Source organism: Triturus cristatus, unplaced genomic scaffold (assembly GCF_964204655.1).
Source record: "Triturus cristatus unplaced genomic scaffold, aTriCri1.1 SCAFFOLD_149, whole genome shotgun sequence".
NCBI lineage: Eukaryota > Metazoa > Chordata > Amphibia > Caudata > Salamandridae > Triturus > Triturus cristatus.
The window spans coordinates 1,581,621-1,606,003 of record NW_028187635.1 but is presented as its reverse complement, the minus strand read 5'-3'; the positions used below and the strand labels follow the sequence as shown (position 1 = coordinate 1,606,003).

At 43.1% G+C, this 24,383-nt stretch overlaps 1 long non-coding RNA gene across 1 annotated transcript in view; it reads left to right on the top strand.

Moving 5' to 3' along the window:
* The window catches only part of LOC146771010 (uncharacterized), a 59,067-nt gene extending 38,697 nt beyond the window's left edge, over positions 1-20,370 (top strand). The window contains exons 2-4 of the long non-coding RNA XR_014975314.1: positions 6,159-6,258; positions 12,870-13,010; positions 19,872-20,370. This is a non-coding gene — a long non-coding RNA (uncharacterized LOC146771010). The remainder of the gene's footprint in view (positions 1-6,158; positions 6,259-12,869; positions 13,011-19,871) is intronic.
* The last annotated feature ends 4,013 nt before the right edge of the window (positions 20,371-24,383 follow it).

Here is a 24,383-nt window from a genome sequence, read left to right as displayed (position 1 = left end):
TACTAAAGATGATGGAGTTTTAGCGTTCCCAGAGCATGGCTCATTTAATCTGGCCATAATGAGGAACTTACGGGAGAGGATGATGGGCATAGAGCCTCGGCCTAGGCCAACGCAATTTGAGGCATTGACTGAATGGGAAGATGAAGTGCATGAGCGAGAAAAGCAGAGGAGTGGAGGGAATTACCGGTATATGTTTGGGCGAAAGTATGATCGCGAAACCCATCATGACCGGATGAGAAGATGGCGAGATGCCAGTATGACTGAGGGATTATATCCTATGAGAACAGCAGAAGAGACAGAAGGGAGAAAGTGTACAGAGAAAGAACCTAATGTAGAAACAAGGAGGTATGGGGTGAATGAGTCTGATGATGATGTCCTAGAGGACATGCTCTACAAAAGACCACCCCTGTATAGACAAGAACCAGAGGTAGGAATGTGAGATGGACTAAGCCACGCCCTATTTACAACACTAAGTTAGCACAACCGAGATCATAGTTAACAAGCAAGCTTGTCGCTTCTGCTGCGCTGCACACGACACTGTTGTTATGTGTTATTCATTTTGTAAAATGCTGACTCGACTTTGCCTTACAGGATAACAAACGGTTGTTATACATTCTTAACCGTGAAATGTGCCCTTGATCTGTACATCATGCAAAGAATGCGTCTGGGTCACTAGAAGGTACAGAGTGTTGTGTTTAGATTGATCGTAGACACTTGTTAGACATATCATGCATACAGCTGCCAATGTTTGAAGGACAAGCGTCTTTAATATTGCAGAACAGTTTGGTTTTACATTCATTCGAACAAGAAGAGCTGATGCATGCTGTGAGAGCTGATCCTTTGATGTGATTCTACTAAGCTGATCTATACGGTATGGGGTCCCCCCTGTTAGCCTAAGAGACCTTCTAATAGTCTAATAATAACATTCTATATGGTATTATGATAATGCTCATGATTCTGATCTGTATTGTTAGTCTGCTAGTGTTAGCCAAAGTACTGCATCTTAGGACGCGAGGTTTATAAAATAAACTCTTTAACTTTACCGTGTCTGTATTATTATGTTGTGGACTAATAAATAAGTACGAACAGGTATTTCGGATTCCCACCACTCCTGAGAAATATCTAAGTCGCTTGTTCTGGTTTGTCTATACATTGGGACCACCTAGCTAGATCTAGGTTAACGAATGAGATACTAAGCTAGTCGGATAAGGGGTCTGGGTTCTGAGGGGAGTTTTCTGGTACACCACAATTCTCTGAGGTCCTGGTCTCCTGCGCATAGTTCTGTGCAAAAGCAGAATCCCTGCAACATGGCGCACCTAACGTTTGGTCTTAACGTCTGAGACGCTTTAGTAGTGCTGATTTTAGTCCACAACAACCCTCGCTCTCGTTTCCGGAAAACTTGAGTGACGGTTTAACCTACCTAGGTTTAGACTAAAGGTTCTATCAAGCTTGAAAATTAAAAAGGTTATAATTTTTGAGCCCAAGTGCTACTGAGTAAATCGTTGTTATTCTTTGAGGAGTCCTTATGGCGGTTAATATTCCCGCTCATAGTAGGGTTCATCTGCGCGCTCATCTGAGGGCGTATGGGGTACCTGATGACGGGATGTCCGTAGTTTTTGTGGTCAGTGCTGATACCACCTACCCGTATGAGTTGTTTTACTCATGGGTGACATTTGCGGAGGTGGATACAGACGATAATTTGTTCCACGAATATACAGCCTCGGCTGTACCTGCGGCTTATGCCCCATATCGGACTCTGGAAATTCCTATTACTGCCTGGCAGCATACAATTTGGTTTAATGGCGCCCTCCCCCATGAGGTCGTACCGGCGAGAATGGGCCCGTTATCAATTGCGGGAGCTACATGGCCGGTACTGGCCGGATATACTGCACACCCACGCTACATGACGATAGGCGTGGGTGATTTACGAACATTACACACTGCCCTGATTACGGTCCATAGGGCTTTAGTGCAGTATGTGTCATGCACAGTTCAGGTGGGAGCACCTGCGGTTGCTGGACACGGGGCGGATCACCATCACACGGTGGTGATAAGCCCTGTTATGGTTAACGCGGTTGTCGGCAAGCGCCCCCCCAGTAAGGATGAATTTCCTTACTGGCTTGCAGAAAAATTTGATCAATTAGAAGCCGTGTTTCCAAACACTACACCTGTGGATAAACACAGGATACTCACCATTACTTTGCCCAAAGACCTGGTCCCTGAGCTTGTTTATTGTGACAATTGGGGCAAGATCTTTGCTGCGACATATTCGAAGTGCTACGGCACTCCGTCTATGGCTGTACTACCCTCCGTCATCAAGAAAGTTCAAGAAAGTCATGGTGCGGAGGCAGCTATTGAGTTGGGAATGAGGCTTGTCGACAGTTTTGATGTGGTTTGTTCCATGGTAATGGGCAACCTCAAAGGAGATGCCATGCAGTTCCAAGTTGGCAATATGCTGGAGCTTCTGGCTGATGAAGACAAGCCTCGGCAATTCGCAAAAATTATTGCGAAAGCCTACAGGATGGTTGGACGTAGTGCCTTAGGTGTAAAACCCACCATCAAAATTCCAGATGTAGTGCAACAAACTAAGGTGAGTTCGTCTACAAAAGACGAAAAGCCCAACTTTCCTAAACAAAGTTGGCGAGCCAAAAAACAAGAGAAGCAGCAACAGAAACCGGTTTCTCGTCCTGCCTCACCAGTTCAGTCGTATAGTGAACGTACTTATGATTTGCGCGATCGTACTCGTATTAAGTCACCTGATAGGTTTCAGGTTTCTGAACAACGCTCTCCTCGTTCTTCACAGAAAACATCGACTTTGCACTCTGGTGGTGGAGATCGTGGAAGAGGACGGGGCAGTCAAGGTCGAGACCAGCCCCGCCAGACTGACGGTAAAGGCAAGCAAGAAGACGCTGCCAGACCGCGTCCACCGTTTCAGAAAAAGAAAGTTGCTGCTATCTCAGCGAGATATGCCTTAGATGGTCAGGACACAGCTTCGGAACCTGACATGGGCACTAACGCTGCTAGACAGCGCGGCGGAAGTTACAGTAGTGCGGGAAGCATTGCGTCCATTTCTGGAGGCGACAGCAGCTGACATATATGTGACAGTTGAAACTGCTGATACTCGCGTAGTCCCCCCAGAAAGATTATTTGAAATAGTCCTTAATATTGAGGGTGACATACAATGCAAAATTAAAGGGGTTTTTTGGGATAATCTTACCACCACATATGATATTCTTTTGGCGGAGAAAGATTGGCCTCCGGCTTTCATTTTGGACGCCCCCAGGGGCGAGGAAGTTATACTTCCTTCCTTTGGGCACGCAGTGCCCACGGAGGAGTCTACTAGGTTGGCCGGGGAGTGGGCACAGGTGCTTGCGCCTGCGTTATATCGTAATCAGGTTGGCTGGGATAAATGTTCTCCCAATCACGAGATTCCATTGCGATCCGATCCCCAGCCTCAACCCCAATATCCCATGCGTCGCGAGGCTAGACCTCACGTCGCGTCAATCCTTGAACAATTGGAATATCAAGGAGTAATTGAGACATGTGTGTCACCCATGAATAATCCTTTATTCACTGTAACGAAGCCTGACGGATCGTACCGCCTAGTTTTGGATTACCGGCATTTAAACTCACATTGCCGGACGTGTGCGGTACAGAATACTCATAGTTCGGCTCTCGTGGATAGTCTTGTGAGAAAACGTTTCAAAACTACGCTCGACTTATCCAATGGCTTTTATTGCCATAATCTGGCCCCTCTTAGTTATGAGTGGACAGCATTCACCTCGGGTGGCAAACAAAAATTGTTTAAGAGGCTCCCGATGGGCTACAAAAACAGCCCTGGAGTTTTTGCCGCTCGCGTGGTCTCTCTCTTAGAGATGGTAGACCCGGAAGCATACTCGTATGTCGACGACATCTATCTGACAGACGACGAGCTGCTTCCACACCTTGCTCGTGTGGATAAAATAGTGACTATGTTTGCAGACTTCGGTTACAAGTTTAACTTTAAGAAGTCGCACATTGCTGAGTTTACAGTGTTGTTCTTGGGATACGAAATCAATAATGAAGGTCGAGGCTTGGCACCGCAGTTCCTTGAGAAATTCGCAAACCTTCGTATCCCTACGACATTGAAAAAACTACAATCCTTGCTGGGTTTTCTGAATTTCGGTCGATCCTACATTCCTGATTATGCCCAGCGTATCAAGACACTTTATGCCTTGATACAACCAACTTATACCAGATCTTGCTGGCTGCCAGAGCACACGTCGGCATTATATACTTTGCAAACTGATCTTCTTACAGCTAAATATCTAAAAACTCGTGACAACCACACCAACCTGGTCATTAGAATTGTTCCAGGCGCGGAAGGTTTCACGTACTTAACGTTCAATGAGGGTGACACAGTCCCCATTGCTTACAAATCTCATCTGTACACTTCGTCTGTGCTGCGATTTTCCACTGTTGAAAAAGTCTTGACAGCAGTTCAGATGGCGATCCTGAAAGAACGAGCGCTATCACAAGGAAAGCGCATGCTGGTGGTAACACCGTTTCCTGCTCTTGAAGCAGTCACTAAAGCTAGTGTACCAAATTCTAAGGCTTTGCATCCAAGGTGGATACAATGGGCGACCTCCTTAGCTTCGCCCGACGTCGAATACATCTTTGACGCGGCGTTGCAGACTCAGGAGAGTTTGGAATATGAATTCGTTCATCCAGCTCCACAGTCATTGCGCCCTATCGAGGAATACCATTGTGTCATATACACTGACGGGTCGGCGCAACCCGCAACTGGATCAAGGCACGCTTATTCAGCGGCTTGCGCAATTGTAGTCGGTACTTTCGTGAATGGAGAGTTCAAATCTGATGCAGTGCATACGCAGTCATTGGGTGATTGTACCGCGCAACTGGCGGAGCTTCGTGCTCTGGTGCTTGCACTTGAGTTTGCTGATCACAGAGTCACTACTCTTATAGTGAGTGACTCTTACTACTGTGTTCAATCTTACAACGACAATATACTTTTTGGGATTATGAATGGTTTTCGTGACTCCAAAGATTGCTCAGTCAAGCATAAAACAATTTGGGCTCGAGTGTCAGAACTCAAAGGGAGTTTGCCACTTGTGGATGTAATTCACACTCTTGGTCACCAACGAGTTGGTGTCCATGCTGTCGGTAACAGTTTGGCTGACGAGGCAGCTAAAACAGCAGTGGCAACATATTTAGTAGCAGCAGTTACAAGATCAAAATCAAAGGTAGATGCAGACATCTTAGCAGCTATTGCGGCATCAGAGACAGGGACAAACTTCCCTAGAGGTTTCCCTTCTCGATACCATTATCACTTAAGTCCTGATAAAGTCCCATTAGTGAGGATTAACGACGTTGGTGATAGATTGATTCCCAACGCGGACTGCAGACCAAATCTGATAACAGCTGCCCACGAAGGTGTTGCGTCTGCGCATGCTGGAGTGTCAGCGACTGTCTCTCTTTTGCAGCAACGTTACTGGTGGTACGGTTTGTATAAACAAGCGCGGGCTTATGTACTTAATTGTGACATTTGCCAGCAGATCAAACCTTCTTCTGTTGCGCGTCCACCTCCGACGCAGCTGCATATATCTAATCAACCACTAGCGTGTGTTTATTTAGATCACTGCGGTCCTTTTACCTCTGATACTGCGTACAAGTACATCTTGGTTGCAGTAGACTCGTGCACACGTTTTCTGTGGGTGTGGCCACAAAGGAGTGCTGATGCCAGGACTGTCATCAAAGCATTGCGTGTCTTTATAGGGAGTTTTGCGTGTGGTACCCTTCACTCTGATCAGGGCCCGGCGTTTGCATCTAAGGCTTACAAAGAGGCAATGAGAAGTTTGGGGGTCCAAGTCAAATTTTCGTCTTCATACCGACCTGAGGGCAATAGTGTTGTGGAGCGGATGAACCGTGACCTAAAGCAATCGTTGACAGCCAAGGTGTTAGGTACAGGCCGGAACTGGCTTGCCCACTTGTATGACGTCCAACGTGCACTTAATAATCTCCCTAGAAGGTCTTTGGGTGGGCGGACCCCTTACATGATGCTCTTTGGAGTGAGAATGTTTGTTCCGGACCTTGATGGTCTAGACATGGCGGCAGCTGCCGTGCCTTTTGACCTCGATGACCACTGTGCTGTATTACAGAATCTACAAGAAGCAAGAGACACTCTAGCAAAGGAACACGTGCCCTCTACATCTGAAGAAGCGCTCCTGATTCCGGTGGTCGGCTGGCTGCCTCGAGTTGGTGAGTTTGGCCCCTCTTATCGTGCACCAGTCCCGGTGCTTGGTGTATTGGGTACACGTACAGTTGTTTTACCACCACTTCCTGGTCGCAAAGAAAAAAGGTACATTTCAATTGAAAATGTCAAGCTACACAGGGTGGCCGATTCTCCATAGTATGACACCTTCGGTTTCCTGCCCTTCGATGCTGAGAAACTCTGTTGTGGTGCCACCCTCTATCATCGTGCCTGAGGTTTCCGTTGAGATGATCACAGTTAATGATCCGCCACCTACTGCTGGTGGTTTGCCCGCTGATCCTGAGTATGCTTATCCTACAGAAGTCGCTTTGCCCCTTTTAAATACAACAACACTTACCCAGTCACATTCTTCCTTTGAAACTGAATCATTGACTTCCACTGTCCCTTCCAAGATCTCTATATTTTTTGCTTGGTTCAAGAGACATTTTTTGGTTGCACCTTGGACTTACATCTGGATGGTGCTGATTTGTATTTTTTTATTCATGTCAATTGGCTTTGTGGTAGTGTTTTTTAGACTTATAAATGGACACTACCTGAATGAGCGTTCTACAATTCAATTAATTGATGGAACTTTGGCCCCCCATTCCTCATCACACATCATGAAAAGAGACCAGACGTTTGTGAACATCACCGCCTGGCCTGTACGTGATGGGATTGCTTGGGATGCGGTGAACTTTCAAATTCATGGTCCCACCGAAGTTATTAATGTGCCAACTGTTTTTCGTGTTTCTATGGGTGATGTAGTTAAACAAAACATCCGCTCAGATGATTGGGATGTACAAGCAATAGAAGCACTGTTTTCTGATTTAAAATATTATGCTGCATTTGATGCTGAAGATCTGTATTTAAATACTGCAAACTATGAGGAGCAGTTTTGTTTTCAACATTATGGCACACATTTCCTACACAGAGCAAATACTTTCAGAAATTTTGTTAATTTCACACAATGGGAACATTGTCCTGTCCCTATGCCTGGCAGCTCTGCCACTTTATTGAAAAAATTCACATACTTTTCGGATTTTAGTATGTCAACCCCTGAATCTTTTTACTTTAAGGTAGCGGAAGAACCCTCTTCTAAAGTCAGACTGACACACACAAAATTATTATATTCCAAAGCCTTTATGGAGGAATTGGCTATTGGAGGTTATGACGTATGGAAAGCTACTATCGATCTTAAATCGGTTTGGGGAACTAAACCGTGGCAGGTACAAGGAACAGAAGCTTTGCATCGTGCCTGTCTTATCCCTAACCACATTTTATTTTTAAATTCATCTATTTTTCAGACAACCTGTTTTGGATTGGCTATATCTAAAAAATTAATTTCCCCCTCGATCCCTGATTTGGGTGCTTATCCTGGTTGGGAAAATCACTCAGATCTGTCCCTTACTAGGTTGCAGTCGCTTGTTTCCAATGGCACCTTCAATATTTCAACATTGAATCCTGAGGGTTGGTTGGTATGGCAAACAAGCTCAGATTCCTGTCAACGTCGATTTCTGGATTTGACTCCGGGGTATACACAACTTAGGGTTTACCCTCGTTTCACATCTTCACACACGGTGACTACCTACTCTGTAGGTAAGTTATGTCAGTCATGGCTGCAACATTCCACATTAACTTCAGTTAAACTTCATTTGTCACGTTTAAATGAAAAAATAGATTTGAATGATTTCATTAAGGGTCCTGTTAATGGTAGATCTAAACGATGGGCTTATGCTATTTACAATGAAGTTTGGAACTTGTCACAAATTGAGGCTGCTTCTAGACTACGTGCTATTGACCAAGCCAATATGGAAAAAGTATTGGCTGTGATGGATAATAGTATTAATACGTTGTCTTCTAGAATTTATACATTAGATAATATTGTTTCTTCTGTCGTAGACATTGTGCAAGATGATGTATCTGTGTTGTATCATGGTCAAAATCAGTTGCGTTCAATTATGCAGTTTGCATGGACATTGCAAACGTTAAAGGCAGGGAAAGTCCCTTGGGATTACATGAATATTTCATCGTTGTTCCTTCCGTTTAATTTGACTGACAAACAGCAGTTCATGTCCATGAAAGATGCTACTTATGCATTGCTGCACATTGAAAAATTGGAACCTTTACCCTTTTCTGTAGCTGAGTTAAATTCAGCCGTGTGGTTAGTTCACGGATTAGTAACTTTACCGTTCAGTTTGTTCAAGTTTAGTTCGTGCATGAAACACTATGCTATCGGCAGATACGAACAACTTGGTGATGCGTTTCTGCATGAAGTTTGGTCACTTCTGTTCACTTACAGATGCGTGAGGGATGGCAAGGAAGTTTACTTAAAAGGTGAAGAATGCAATTCCGCTCCTGATCACTCTGTTGTTTTCAGGCATATACAATTACATGGCGCTTGCAATATACACACTCCTAATTTAGCTTGTGTCCTAAAGGGGATTCCAATGCCAGTTATAACGTCTTCTTTTAAGCTGCTTGCCAACGGTAGTTATTTGCTTTTAAATAGTGAAGCTTGCTGTGGGATGCTAGTGGGTATTCCTTACATAGTGACTGTTTCACAAAAAGTAGTTTGCTGTAATAACGTCCTTTTCCCACCCCCGCAAGGCCGACTCGATATATCCATCTGGCCAGCGATTCCAACCTTGAACGCAGAGTTCAATAGGATGAGCAGAATAAGGGCTCTTTTGTCTAAAAAAGAGGTTGCGTTAACTTCATCCCGTGAAACATTTCTTCTTAATGTTGCAAACACACGCACTGAGGTACAAGCTCTTTTAAATACCGACCTCCCCCTCCATTTTGGAACCTTGATTCAAACTATCTTTAATGCTTCGTCTACGACTGGCCTTGTTCATTTTTTTAAAATTGTGGGCTCCGGCCTCGTGACATCTTTCCAGACTGTTTTTGGTGTGATCCCCGCATTTTTACATTCTATTTTTTCAAGTGTCTTCGGAGGGTTCCCCTTGCTCCTCGCTTTGGTGGCTGGGATCCTCTTGTTGATTTGCGCTCTTCGCTATGGCTGCATACCGGGAGTTACAAGACAGAATGCTGCGCTTGCTCCATCTTCGTAGCCGGATGCTTGATTTCAACGGCACCTTACCACTGGCGGTATTAAGCGTCAAGTATGGATTGTCTTTCCGGTTTCCCTTTTTTACGTGTGTGCAACCTGTTTTTCATTGCCTAGATTGTCCCTTCCAATGGGCTCTGGACTTGTGCCTGTCAAACTTGGCGTCGCCTGACCCGGATTTTGATGAACTAATGTGTCCCTTAGTGGCTCATGAATTCAACTGTTCTGGTGTCGGGTTTATGGCTTTGGGTGCGGCAAACGGAGTCCGTGGAAACTGGGATATCGGAGAGGCAGCTATTGATTTCCTTGAAAGGAGTTATATTGAGGAGACTGACAGTTGTCCTATCATGGTGCTGGATGCTCCGATAATTGACGAACATGTATGTTCCTTTCCCTTGCTCAACTGGATGGCTGATACTTTTGCGGGACGCTCCAATGATTTCCTCTTGGAAGCAGTCGCAACTTACGGTGCATATACCTTCATGGATTGACTGATTGACATTGTCAATGCAGCTTGCATCCAAAATTGTTAAAATTCTACGAAAATTTTGCTTACTTTTTTACCACATCATTTTTTCATTTTTTAAACGAACATTTTTTTATTCTCGGACTTTACACTTACCTTATATGCCCTTGAGTCCGTTCTAAATCACTTGAACTCTGCGTTCTTGATAAGTGTATCCCTATTGATTAGTGCTCCGATCATGGGGGGGTGTGAGATGGACTAAGCCACGCCCTATTTACAACACTAAGTTAGCACAACCGAGATCATAGTTAACAAGCAAGCTTGTCGCTTCTGCTGCGCTGCACACGACACTGTTGTTATGTGTTATCCATTTTGTAAAATGCTGACTCGACTTTGCCTTACAGGATAACAAACGGTTGTTATACATTCTTAACCGTGAAATGTGCCCTTGGTCTGTACATCATGCAAAGAATGCGTCTGGGTCACTAGAAGGTACAGAGTGTTGTGTTTAGATTGATCGTAGACACTTGTTAGACATATCATGCATACAGCTGCCAATGTTTGAAGGACAAGCGTCTTTAATATTGCAGAACAGTTTGGTTTTACATTCATTCGAACAAGAAGAGCTGATGCATGCTGTGAGAGCTGATCCTTTGATGTGATTCTACTAAGCTGATCTATACGGTATGGGGTCACCCCTGTTAGCCTAAGAGACCTTCTAATAGTCTAATAATAACATTGTATTAGATTATAGTGAAAGGAGTGTGGCCGTATACAACTGTCATTAATAGTATGATTGCTTCTTTCATTCTATATGGTATTATGATAATGCTCATGATTCTGATGTGTATTGTTAGTCTGCTAGTGTTAGCCAAAGTACTGCATCTTAGGACGCGAGGTTTATAAAATAAACTCTTTAAACTTTACCGTGTCTGTATTATTATGTTGTGGACTAATAAATAAGTACGAACAGGTATTTCGGATTCCCACCACTCCTGAGAAATATCTAAGTCGCTTGTTCTGGTTTGTCTATACATTGGGACCACCTAGCTAGATCTTGGTTAACGAATGAGATACTAAGCTAGTCGGATAAGGGGTCTGGGTTCTGAGGGGAGTTTTCTGGTACACCACAATTCTCTGAGGTCCTGGTCTCCTGCGCATAGTTCTGTGCAAAAGCAGAATCCCTGCAACAGGAACAGCAGTGACCCCCAATGAGAGACACCCTGCGGATTATTAAGACAGAGGGTACCACCCCTGGGTTGAAAAGCAGTTGTTCTCTGGCGGAAAGAGAAAGAGAGAGAGAAAGAGAGAGAGAAAGCGAGAGAGAAAGATAGAGAGAAAGGGAGAATGAAGTTGAGGATGAAAAGACCAGAGAACTAGCAAGGACTACCTTTGAATTGACAGAGAAAATCAGGGAACTGACTAAAAATCTTGAGGCAGTTACGGTGCCTGTGACAATAGGTCCGGTTATGCCGATTTTCGACAAGCAAAGGACGGGCGAAAGTGGTTTGACAGTTCCATATGTGGGCAATAGATTGATTGTTCCTCCAGAGCAGGCAGAAATGAGAGCAGGAGAAACACAGTGGAGAACGGGAGAAAATCAGTGGAGACATACCATATATGGAGGAGAATTGAGTGTGCAGACTAACTCGAGTTTGAACTCTGGATGTGTGGAAGGGAACAGAGGATCAATCCTAGAACCACAAAGAGTGTCAGAACCAGGGGGTGCAGAAAAATCTATGGGAATAACTGCTGAGGATTTGAATGATTGGCTGAAGGCCTTGCAGAGGAAAGAAAAAGAATCCCAGGGAATTGATGTAGCTAGGCTACGTATGGAGATGGAGGAGCTGATTGTAGGAACAATCCCTACAGAAACGCTGAAAAATTATCAGGAAGGGGAGATTCTATTTTTATGTAAAAGTAACACATGGAGAGCAAAGAACATACATGACAGGTTGAAAGGAATAGCCAATGAAATGGGGGTTGACATGGATAAGGTAAAAGCTTTACAAAAGCCTTACTGAGTGGATTTTACGGATAAAGACATTGAGAATCTGAACAATGCAGGCCGGACAGGACAGATTAAGGAGATGATTGCTTTGCTGTGAAAATGGGGAGATGTGGAGAGATGGAAAGACAGATGGTATAGAAAACGAGAGGATGCAGCAGACAAAACTTACTCAACATTCCCCCTGAAAGAAAAAGAGAAAGCAGTGACAGCTTACCCCATGAGGGAGATTCCAGGAGGTGGGTACGTACATGTTCCATGGACCAGACAGGATATTTTGTCATTTACTAATGATTTCCCTCGACTAAGGGAGAAGCCCGTCGAGTGGTATAGACAGGTCGACAGATTGGTGAAGTTGTCAAAAGTGCTGTGGATCGACCTGAATAGTCTGTTTGACATAATTGTACCAGCAGACCTGTGGGCTGAATGTAAAATAGTCATAGACTGGCCCAATAAAGAATACCCAAGAGATCCAAAGACAGGAGGTCCAGACCCGGAGGTTATGAAAAAGTATGAACAGGTTATGGCGTTCCTGAAAAATAAGATACCCCCCAAGGAAACAGACTGGGTTAAAATAGATCAAACACATCAGGAAGTGAATGAATCAGTCCATGCTTACTATTAAAGGCTAATATTGGCTTTCAAACTGTTCAGTGGAGAGGAACATCTGGGTGACAAGGATCTGAGCCACTTTGTATATAGATTTGTGTATGGCTTGCGACCTGAGATCAGTGAAATGATAAGGCAGCATACCGTAGACTGGCAGAGCAAAAAGATTGATGAGATCCGGAGACATGCAAAATACTTCAGTGATGAAATTGAGGCAAAGCAAAGGAAACTGAAGGAAAAGGCAATGTGGGCACAGGTGAAAGTTGCAGAAAGACAGGAAGCTCAGTTGGTTGAACAAGCAAATAACCCAGGAAATAAACCCAGGTTTGGCACAGGAAAAGGGAAAGGCAATATTGAGGAAGCAAAGAAAAGGTTCCCCTGCCACAACTGTGGAAAATTAGGGCACTGGAAATCCGAGTGTACGAATCCACCGTCTACTAATGATGACAATCCATCATTGAATTCACAGGTGCAGAGTGAGGGGTGTGGTCAGCATCAGCAACAGCAGAAGGCTGTTAAGCAGCAGAATCAGGTGCCAAAACCACCCTTGCCACAGAGAAGAGGATCCCAGAAGTACAGTCAAGAGTCGGGGTTCTACGATGAAGAGCAGGTAATCAAGCCAAAACGCGCAAGCGCTGTATCTCAATATTGGCTGAAAAACGAGGGAAGTGATTCCGAGGGAGACTTTTGACGGTAGGTACCAAAAGGGAGGGATCAGGGGGGCGTTTTCCGCTCACAAAGAGTTTTGACGGTGCCAAAGAGAGGAGGAGGAGTGCGTACTTGGCGCAACTCTAGAAATAGACCAGGCAGGACCTTTTGTAGATGGAAAAATCAATGGTGAAAGTGTTACTTTTCTAGTTGACACCGGAGCCACGAGATCAACTGTCAGGTCAGCTGATATAAAGAATCTTCCTCTCTCGGATGAAGCCATCCAAGTAGTTGGTGTGTCTAACACACAGATTAAAACTCTTCTTACTGAACCAGTAAGGGTTAAAATTGGAAAATTCTCAGACATGCACCGATTTGTGGTGTGTGACACTAGTCCTGTGAACTTGCTAGGCAGGGACCTGCTGTGCAAGATGAATTGCACTATTTTCTGTACTCCAGATGGAATAACCTTTGAAACACCAGATGAGGATGTCCTATACAGAATGACCATGGATAACAGGGAATGTGAGGCTTTGGGAACATATGCTGTGTTTAATCCAGATGCATTACCCTCAGAATTAAAACAGACAGTGAAAGCAGCAGTTTGGGATTTTACTGGAGACGATGTGGGCCAGATGAGAAATGTAAATCCAGTAAAAATTACTGTAAAAGAGGGAGTGGTTTACCCAAACATTCCACAATACAGACTGACACCTGAAATAATTGAAGGAATAACACCCATAATTGAAAAAATGATTCAGCAGGGGGTGTTAAGAGAAATATTGAGCAGCCCATGTAATTCACCAATAATGGGACTGAAGAAACCTAATGGAAAGTTCAGAATAGTACAAGATTTGAGAAAAATTAACAAGATTGTTGTGTCATGCTGTCCCATTGTGCCAAATCCATCAGTGATTTTGTATCAGATTCCCCATGATGCAGAATGGTATACAGTAATTGATTTGTGTCATGCTTTCTTTTCAATCCCGTTGCATCATGACAGCCAGCCGATTTTTTCATTTAGATTTGGAGAGCGAATTTTGGGATGGTGCCGAATTCCACAAGGGTATACAGAGAGCCCTTCGATATTTAATCAATTGCTGAAGAAATCTCTGGAAAGTCTAACAATGCATGAAAATTCAGTTTTGGTCCAATATATTGATGACCTGCTTGTGGCATCAAAAACACGTGAAGCCTGTGAAGTAGACACCATTGCTTTACTGAATCACTTGGCAGATGGAGGATTAAAGGTATCTCCAGCCAAATTGCAATTCTGCAAAAAAGAAGTCCAGTATCTAGGACATAACATTGAGAAAGGCCTGAGAAAAGTGACCATTGACAGGATTAAAAGCATTAGAGGGATGAGAGCCCCAATAACACAAAGAGAAGTGAGAATGTTCCTGGGAATGGTGGGTTACTGTCGTCAGTGGATAAGTAACTTTTCCTTGATTGCCAAGCCACTGATTAAATTGACAAAAAGTGAGGTGAAAGACCCATTGGAATTAAATCCAGAAGAAATGGCAGCATTTAAAGAGTTAAAGAACAGGCTATGTGAAGCTCCTGCCTTAGGAATGCCAGATTACGAAAAAGAATTTGAGCTGTACTGTAGTGAGAGAAATGGATGTGACTAAATATGAGAAAGTCATTCTTGGTGCAACCAATGTGAGCCTAGAGAGATGTGTGAATGTGAATCCAGCGACACTGTTGACTGATGCTGAATGTGTGGGAGTGAGAAATGAAGTTGATCATGACTGCCTGGATGTGCTTGATTACTGTACAAAACCAAGGCCGGACATAAGAGATTTGCCGCTGCCTGAGAGTGATCATGTGTTGTTTGGGGATGGATCTTGCTTAAGAACGGATGTAGGAACACTGAGTGCTGCATATGCTGTGTGTACAGTTTCAGGAGTTGTGGAAGCATCACCTTTGAAAGGAGTTAAATCCGCTCAGGTGGCAGAATTGGTGGCACTAACAAAAGCCTGCAAGATTGGGAGAAATGTGAGAGTGACTGTGATGACTGACAGCCAGTATGGCTTCGGAGTTGTCCATGATTTTGGCCAGCTATGGCTACAAAGAGGTTTCCTGACCTCAAGTGGAACTCCCATAAAGAATGCTGAAGTGGTTGGAAAATTGCTAGAGTTGATACAGCTGCCTAAAGAACTAGTAGTTGTAAAATGTGCTGCTCATGGTCAAGGTGATGATTTTGTCACCGTTGAGAACAAATTTGCCAATGACATAGCACAATACTGTACAAGAAATAATCATTCCATTAATCGGAGTAAAGAAAGAGAAATGTCTTCTTGTTCCTTAATGTTTACTAATGAGGTGGGAACATGGGAGGAAGTGAAACAGCTGCAGGATGAGGCAGGAGATGAAAGATTGGGTGAAAGCAGGTTGTGCACCAAGGGAAAAAGATCATGTGTGGGTCTATAGGGATGGAAGACCAGTCATGCCAAATAGCATGCTATCAACAATGGCAAGGATGTATCATGGCCAAGGACACCTGGGAAGGGATGCTATGATAAGGGCTTTTAAGCAGACCTGGTATAGTCCAAAATTCAGGCTGATAGCAGAGAGTCTCTGTCAGAGATGTCTGATATGTCAGCAATTCAATCCTGGAAAGAAAACAGTGGTGAGCCTAGGAACAATAGGCAGGGAGGGAGGACCTTTCACAAGAATGCAGATAGACTTCATTGAAATGCCCCAAGTCAACAGATTGAGGTATGTCCTGGTGGTGGTCTGTTTGTTCTCCAGGTGGGTGGAGGCATATCCAACAAGAAGAAATGATGGGATAACAGTGGCTAAGCTATTGTTAAGAGAATTCATCCCAAGGTATGGGTTCCCAGTGACCATTGAATCAGACAGAGGAAGACATTTTTATAATGAAATCATGGGTTTGATCTGTGAAGCATTGAGTGTACAGCAGAAGCTACATTGTGCTTACCGACCAGAGGCTTCTGGTGTGGTTGAACAAATGAATGGTACCATCAAAAACAGAATTGGCAAAATGTGCCTAGCCACAGGAATGAAATGGCCTGATGTCTTGCCTCTCGTCCTGATGACAATTAGGTCTACTCCAGACAGAACAACAGGTTTGAGTCCACATGAAATTATCATGGGACGTGCTATGAGACATGCATTTGTACCAGTCAACAAGCTGATGACTATAACTGATGACATGATTTTGGATTACTGTAAAGGCCTGGCTGACGCAGTTCATTCTGTGTTTCACCAGGTTGGAGAAGACGCCACCACACTTGAAAAGAAACCAGCCCATGATCTGAGCCCAGGGGACTGGGCAAGGATAAAAGTCCACAGAAGAAGGAATTGCCTGGTTCCAAGGTGGGGAAGGCCAAGACAAGTCATTCTGACCACAACGATTGCAGTGAAGTGTGCTGAAGTGAAAAATTGGATACATGCAAGTCACACACTGAGGGTTCCAAATCCAAGAGACGGCACTGGAAAAGAATGCTTCGAAGAATCGGATTCCAGTGATGATGCATACAGTGAGGCAGTAAAAAGGAAAAAGAATCCTGAAAGTGGGGAAAGTGAGTCAAGAGAAATTTTCATCCCACCAGAAGAGGTTCTGAAAAGAACAGTACAAACCACAGAGGCGAGTTCAGATTCTGAAGAAGTACCTGAGGTTTCAACTAACAGTAACCTACACAAAAAGAAAGAAAGAAAAGAAAAGAACATTCCAACAGAAGTGACACCAGTATCAAATGAGGAAATTGAACAAGTTCCACCTGAGATAATTCCTGAAGAAGAAGGGACAGGAAAAGACAGAGAGGGACAGATTGCGGAAAAACCCCGAGGAGGTGTAGGGAACATCAACAACAAGCTAGGTGAAGGGACAAGTAGACAGCAAGAAGATTGCCTGTCGGAGACCCGAGGAGGGACAGAAGTAGAGAAATCTCAAGTGGTGGAAAAAGAGACTGTTGAAGAAAAGGAAGCTGTTGGAGAAAAGAAAACTGTTAATTTGATGAACAAGAGGCAACTGAGACAGAATCTGATGAAAGTGACAATGAGATACATGGAGGACGAGTTCTGAGAAAGAGAACTTGGCTTGGAGAAAGAAACAATAAAGAAGGAAGACAAAAGAGAAATGCTAAAGGAGATCTTTGGCCCAATAAGATAAAGAGACTGAGGTATCGACTGACACGAGTTAACTCTTCGAAAGCTGAACCAGTGAACGAAGTGTCAAGTCAAAATCCAACTAAAGAAGAAGGAACAAAGATACCTGAGAGAACTAAAAGAATAAGAAAACCAAACCAGAGGTATAAGTCACCAGAATGGACGTATGTGGCACTGCCTGAACAAGGAGAAGAGGCAGACAGTCAAGGAAGTCCAGAGGAGGCTTTACTGAAAGTGGTTGCTGAAGAAGAAGCTGTGGGAATCCTGAGAGTTATCTTGTCCGACATTGGGGAAGAGACGGATGTTCAGGACCTAATACAGTTTGATGATGATGAAGAAACAGTGAAAAGTGATGAAAATCCAAATTGAATAAATCCAAAGGAATCATTTGGAGAAGAAAAGAAAGAAAGTAATACTAAAACTAGTAGATTGTAATAATCTGTTGGGTACTTGCTATCCTAAAGTTCGGTAGTGGAGTAGAAGAGGCTAAGTCAAAAGACACGGTCAAATTAGCAAGATGGCTGACACTAACAATAATCAAAGTAGATGTACTTTTCTGAAAAGATGGTGCAAGATGTGCTGCTGCTGTACAGGATTATTAATGCTGCTTTGGAGCGTGCTGGCTCTACTGATTTCTTTTAGAGTAACTATAGACACATTAGAAGGACATACTGAGAACAGGACTAATATAGGGAAAAGTTCACAAAAGATAGTACCAACTAGAACCAGAAATGTACATATACATAAGGATAGGTCAATTAATGATTTTTCTAGCAATGTTTTTTCAAAATTGTTGTATGAATACGTAAAGACAATGGAAGTAAGGGATTGCTACGTTTGCATGCAATTACCTGCCTCTGTTTCGGAAGGAGTGACTTATCATCATCTTCTGGCTACGTATGGAATTTCATGTAGTGTGTTGATTAGTATATTGTATCAGTTAGGGAAATTAGATTATAATATGTCTAATATAGATAATATTCTTGGGCAATTGCCTATGAATAAAGAACTGAATCCTGCAAAAGAAGCTAACACTTTAGGTGAGATTTTTTTAGAAACTAGAGAATTAACCTTAGAATATGTTTTTAGAAACAATTTAACTTGCAGTTTGAAAGGAGAAGAGAAGAATTGTCTAGACATGGCTGAGAGAAGAAGATTGAACATGCACAAGAAAGCAGAAGGGCATAAAATGAGTGAAACAATGTGGGACATTGAGAAAGAAAAATAATTGAAAAATGGAGCCAGTCCAACTATGGCTATAGATGCACCACAGAAAGGCAAATTATGCATTACCAGAAAGAGATCCCAGTATGATTACTATTTTATAGAGACTAGTGAGTGCCATGATACATACTTTATTGCAACCGGATGGGGTTTTAGAGGAGGAGAAGATCCCGTTTTTCCGGGAGTGTATTATATTTGTGGGAACAAGGCTTATTACCGTTTGCCTGACCATTGGTTTGGCACATGTTATGTTGGCCTGGTCTTTCCAAAGATTTTTCACATGGATAGAGTAGACAATGCTGAACAAACTAATCCATTAACACGCTATAGAAGAGAAACATGGACAGAAATTGTAGGAGATATTTTTGGAGCTTTGATACCAGCCGTGGGAATTTCTTTGAATGCCTTTGGCATTCGGAAGCTGTCAACAGTGGTGGATCGCTTGTCAACAAGCACCGCTGGAGGCTTTCTTTTGGTAAATACTGAAATGGTTGCTTTGCGCGCTATGGCGATGCAAAATCGACTTGCCCTTGACATTCTATTGGCAAAAGAGGGTGGAGTCTGTGGAATGCTGAAAGTTCAACATTGTTGCACTTACATTCCTGACGAGAGTAAATATCTAAAAGTCTATATCAAAAATATTACTGATTTGCATGAATAATTAGTACCACTGGAAGCTGAAAGTATCTGGACTAAAATGGCTAATAAGATGATTGCTATTAAGAATTTTGTAGCTAAAATAGGTAGTACCATTTTTGGTAAGATATTATTTCCATTAACGTGTGTTATTGTTGTATTATTGATTCTTAGATTAGGATGTATGTGTTGTAGATATAGAAGAAATAAAAAGAAAACAACGCAAGAAAATGTTAAAAAGAGACAAAAGAAACCAGAAAGAGATCCACAAGAAATAGAATTAGAAGAGCTAAGAGAAAGCATGTATATAGAAACTAAGAAAGAAGATGAGATGGAAACAAGGGTTTAAAGATAAACAAGAAGACATTTTGAATTCTACAAAAGGGGGAATAAATTGATTTTTGGGGTTTTGATTTTTGTGGTGATAAGATATCACCAAAGGGGAGATTGATGGAGCAGGGTTTTTACTTTTAAACCAAATACCTGTTTCATTTTTGCATGTTATAATTAAAAGTACTACTGATTAATTAATAACTACTAAAGATTTGTCGAGTCTGGTCTAATCAACCTTATTAACAGAAGAATTACACGTGGGAATGCTATTGCATGGCTAAAATAATAAGTGAACTAAGTTGGTGAGCAAACTGACAGAAATAGATGTTGCTTATGTGATGTTATTATGTTTTGCGCTTATAATTAATACGCATTAATGGCTTTTGATGTCGCAGATGGCTAGATAAATACATACACATAAGGGTATTAGCAGGGGAATAACACTGTATAATCATTTCCGTGCAGTAATTCTGTTTTGTGTTTCATTTTACTTAAGTTGACCAATGTGGCCTACTAAAACATGGCTACCACCCGCAGCCTGCATTCGAGTTGATGGAAATTTTGCAAGGAGGCTTCGCGCTGCCTGTGACCTTGCCCTCCTGACGAACTGAAAAGCCATGATCATGATGACAAATCCGGGAGAGATGCCAAATGCCCCTGAACATGAAATTTGTTGCTAAACCAAATACTGACTTTATGAACTTGTAATGATCCCACGAATGGGATACAATTTATCCAAAAGAGACATCCGTAGAAGTAACAAATTAGTTATGGACTCCTTATTTCTATTCATTATTTGAGACGATCAATGTGTGTGAAAAACTACCAATGTAACCCAGTGTACCAAGACGACATTATTTCCGCCATTCATCCGTTTTGTACGATATGATTGCAACATTTTGGAATGTAATTTCTGTATAAATATTAGTAGACTAGAGAGGTCTAGTGCCACTTCTTCCCGAACTGATGATCAGAGGTCCCGATGCTGACGGAGAGGACGGTGACTCTACATGACGGCTTGAAACTCTAGTTATTTTGCTGAGGACCGGTTCTGACTTAGGATCTGACTTTTAGCCAGAATAGGTAATTATGAGAGAAATGAACTTGCATTTAATTGGCTTTTCATACAATTTTAGATAAACACATATTCTGTTTGAATCACTGTGTCGGGTGGTTATTTTATTGTCATGTTTATTGCATTCATTTGCTTATTGTAAAATGTTTCACCAGATCTATAGCAACTAGTTGATGCCATTGACCTCAGGGTACATGCAGATTGGTTAGGTATCAGAAAGTGTTTCCCTTTATACATGGCACGGATAGAGTGGTAGGTTGAATGTTGGTGTAATGGGCCCCACCAGCGTGTGATGTGTGTATGTGCGTGTGACTGCTAAATCACTCTGTCCGTGGAAGTAGAGGGGATTCGGAAGCTCCGATCTGCACCACTGCCCTCATGGAAAACTAGAGAGGTGCAGCCACATATATGTGTTCTAGAGATCTGCAGATTCCTGTTTCCCAATGACATCTCACGCCCTTCCTTTGACCTTTGACATCGGAAATAGCTTGAAGGAAACTCTCACGTGGCACCCAAGATGCTTTTGTTCTTCCAGGCCTGACCTGGTTCCTGTGAGATTGAATTGGCTCTGGATTCCTCTCTCATAAGACATGTTGTATTATTAGCATTTGTCAAGTGCACTCTGCCATTGATGAGGGGGGTTGGAATCAATGCTGGGTGCTGGGACGAAAGGGTCGGCTCCTCCGCAAAGGCGGAGAAGCATCGCCCCACTGTTCTCAGAGCAGTGAAAAAAGGAAAACTATAATGATAATAACAACATTATTATCATTTAATTTTTTGTAGCTATGGGGCTAGGTTAGAGTGGGGCGGGGCAGGTGTCACAGGGAGGAGCAGTGGTTTGTGCACAATAAGTGTGCATGCCGGTTTGGCCTACTGTCTTTGGCCGGCCAAACAGTCATGCACCCTTAGCATGTTCTCCACCGGGTTGTAATACACAGCCTGGGCGGAGAACATGCACAGGCTCCCAATCCCTGTTTGAGCGTCGAACCACGGCGCTCAGACCAATCACATCGCTGCTGACAGCAGTGTTGTGATTGGCTTAGGGGAGGCTGCGTGCATCCTGCTTCCAGCACTCGTCAATATAAGAGAGGCGACGACAGAAAAAAGATGGCAGCCGTGAAGAGGTAAGTGTGCTTTTTTAATATTTTTTTTTTCAAACCCTCAAACCCCGCCATCCCGGTTCCCTACCAGCCACCACTGAAGCATTGTCCTTGGCTGTTCTTGGTGAGGGTGGTTGATTTTGGGTGTGTTCAGGGTTGGACTGGCCTATATAGCAATCTGGCAGTGCCCACAGGGCTGGTCTGACAATTCTGTGCATGGGCTGGTTAGGTCTCGCCTGAGCCAGCGCATGCGCTACTCTGGCGAGACAATTAGTAAGTGGGTTTAAAAGGTGCTACCAGAGGCTTTTGCTGGCCTCAAGCTTGCGTTCACGCGCGCGTGCAGCCGCCATGTGGCTTTCCTCCTTCACGGGTCATTAAGTGTATCGCTCGCGGGCACCCTTACAGCCCATGATCGCGATTACTTTCACTTTCGCGGTCACACGGCTTTTTGGTTTTAGATATGTGTTATTTCATTCCGGTAATTGAAGATTATTGTTATGGGCTACCTTCGCTGTATGTCGTGTTTAATTAACTTTCCTTTAAATAATATCATTGGTTTTCATCACACTAGTTTTTAAGTATCAATGTGGATAATTTCTGTATTAGATAATCACATTATGTTCTATCTTCCCGAGAAAGTTTATCTTATTGTTATATTGGTACTATTTGGCCTATTTCATGTATTCCAACAGTAACAACATATGCATTTATGTATATTTATTTATTTAGAAGTATTTATAAAGTGCTGCGTGTACCCTTTCGTTTACTTCAAAGAGGTAATACACTTCCGGGCAAGTAGTAAAAACATTCCGGTTCATGGGTTTTTTTAAGGCGTTGACTTCCAGTGAATGCAGCTTTCTTCCGCATTCTGTTTTCACCATGGCACACTTTCGGTTTCTGCATTCAGACTTCCGGGGACTCGTGGGTGCGGATAGTTTCTAATTTCTTGGAAATGGAAGAACTCCAGCGCAGCCTCCTGCAGCGGAACAGGCTGCCTCTGGGCACTGAGCTGCAAGTAACCGATCTTTGGGACCTGTTGTTGCAGAAAAGGCTGTTCACTCAGGACATGATCGAAGATATTCGGGTATGGGTGGGCATTGCTGCTACGTTTTTGCTTTGCTTGTGTGTGACATTTCCATATTCTCAGTGTGTTTAGTATGTGTGAAGTTTCAGTACATTATGTGTAACCCCTCGAGTGACACATTAGCATGAATAGCGCTATTATGTGATTCTACTGATGGCCATTTTACTACACAGAACTAACCAGACAATACAAAAATCGCAAACTCTTCACATTATACGGCAACTGCTGCTTCATATCATTTGAAGGTACTCAGCAGCTTTGTCTGAGTAGTTGAAACCTTGATGCTTCTACACTATGCGCACGTTCTAGCGTTGGAAATAGGTTAAAGATGAAACGCCTTAAAAGTTGTTTCACTCATTTTGTTATGAGAATTTATTTTGTTTTATTTGCTTTAAAACCACCACCACCTCATAACTACATATTTTTATCAAAATTAATTTATAAAGAAGTACCTCAAATGTTTAGTAGTTCATTTCTCTGCTAGGTCACAATGCAGATTTTTTCCACTACAGAAGCGTGTGCACACACTCATTTGTGATGCAGAATGCCTGGTCGTACAGTACTGGTATCTGTTTATTCATTAGTTGCTGCTGCTTAGGTGCCGCTGCCTTTTTCCGTTCCCAAAAATGTAGAACCTCCTTATCCCTAGAAAAGATTTAATGTATAAAGCAAAGTGGGCAATTGCCCAGTGCCCCACCTTCCAAGAGCCACCCTGTGAAAGTGAGCTTTCTCTCTCTCCCCCCACCCTGACTCAGTCTCAAACTTCTCTCCGTCTGCCTGACTCAGTCTCAAACCTCTCTCCGTCTGCCTGACTCAGTCTCAAACCTCTCTTCTCTATTCCTGACTGAGTCTCAAACCTCTCTCCCTACCTCTACCCCTGACTCTGTCTCAAACCTCTCTCCCTACCTCTACCCCTGACTCCATCTCAAACCTCTCTCCCTCTCCCTACCTCTACCCCTGAGTCGGTCTCAAACCTGAATCCCTCTGCCTACCTCTACTCCTGACTCCATCTCAAACCTCTCTCCCTCTGCCTACCTCTACCCCTGACTCGGTCTCAAACCTCTCTCCCTCTGCCTACCTCTACCCCTGACTCTGTCTCAATCCTCTCTCCCTCTGCCTACCTCTACCCTCCGACTCTGTCTCAAACCTCTCTCCCTCTGCCTACTTATACCCCCGACTCAGCCTCTCTAAATAGTGTCATAGTAAGGATTTTTGGGGTCCTGGATCAAGATATTGTTCAACTGTTGTGTGCCACTGTTAAAGTTCAACATAAAATTTGGCATTTTTTTGGGGCATCACGGAGGGCTTGAATTATCAGGAAATTGGTAGTAAAATTCAAATTTATACAGGGTCCCCCAAAAATTGTCTTGCCCGGGACGCCCAAAGAACTGAGATGACACTACTTTCCCAGTTTTCTGAAATCCCTAGCAAGATTAAAAAAACACACATCTCAACGTTGTTCGTTTAATAGTTGCACGCAACCAGTCACTTGTAATCAAACATTTATTACTTTGATTGCATGGTACATTTTGTCCTGGCCAGTTTATAAATGGCAAATATTCTTGCAGTACTTGTGTTATCAAATCGAAGTCCTATCAAATATGACCTATCCACCTTGTGGTTTCACGGACCCTTCTTCAAAAGCAAGCATTGGCATAGCCAATAGGTCTCGCCTTTGGGACCTTCTAAGTTTTTAGCCATGCAACAGTTGATGTTATTGCACCAAGGATATTGTGCTGCATAACTAAA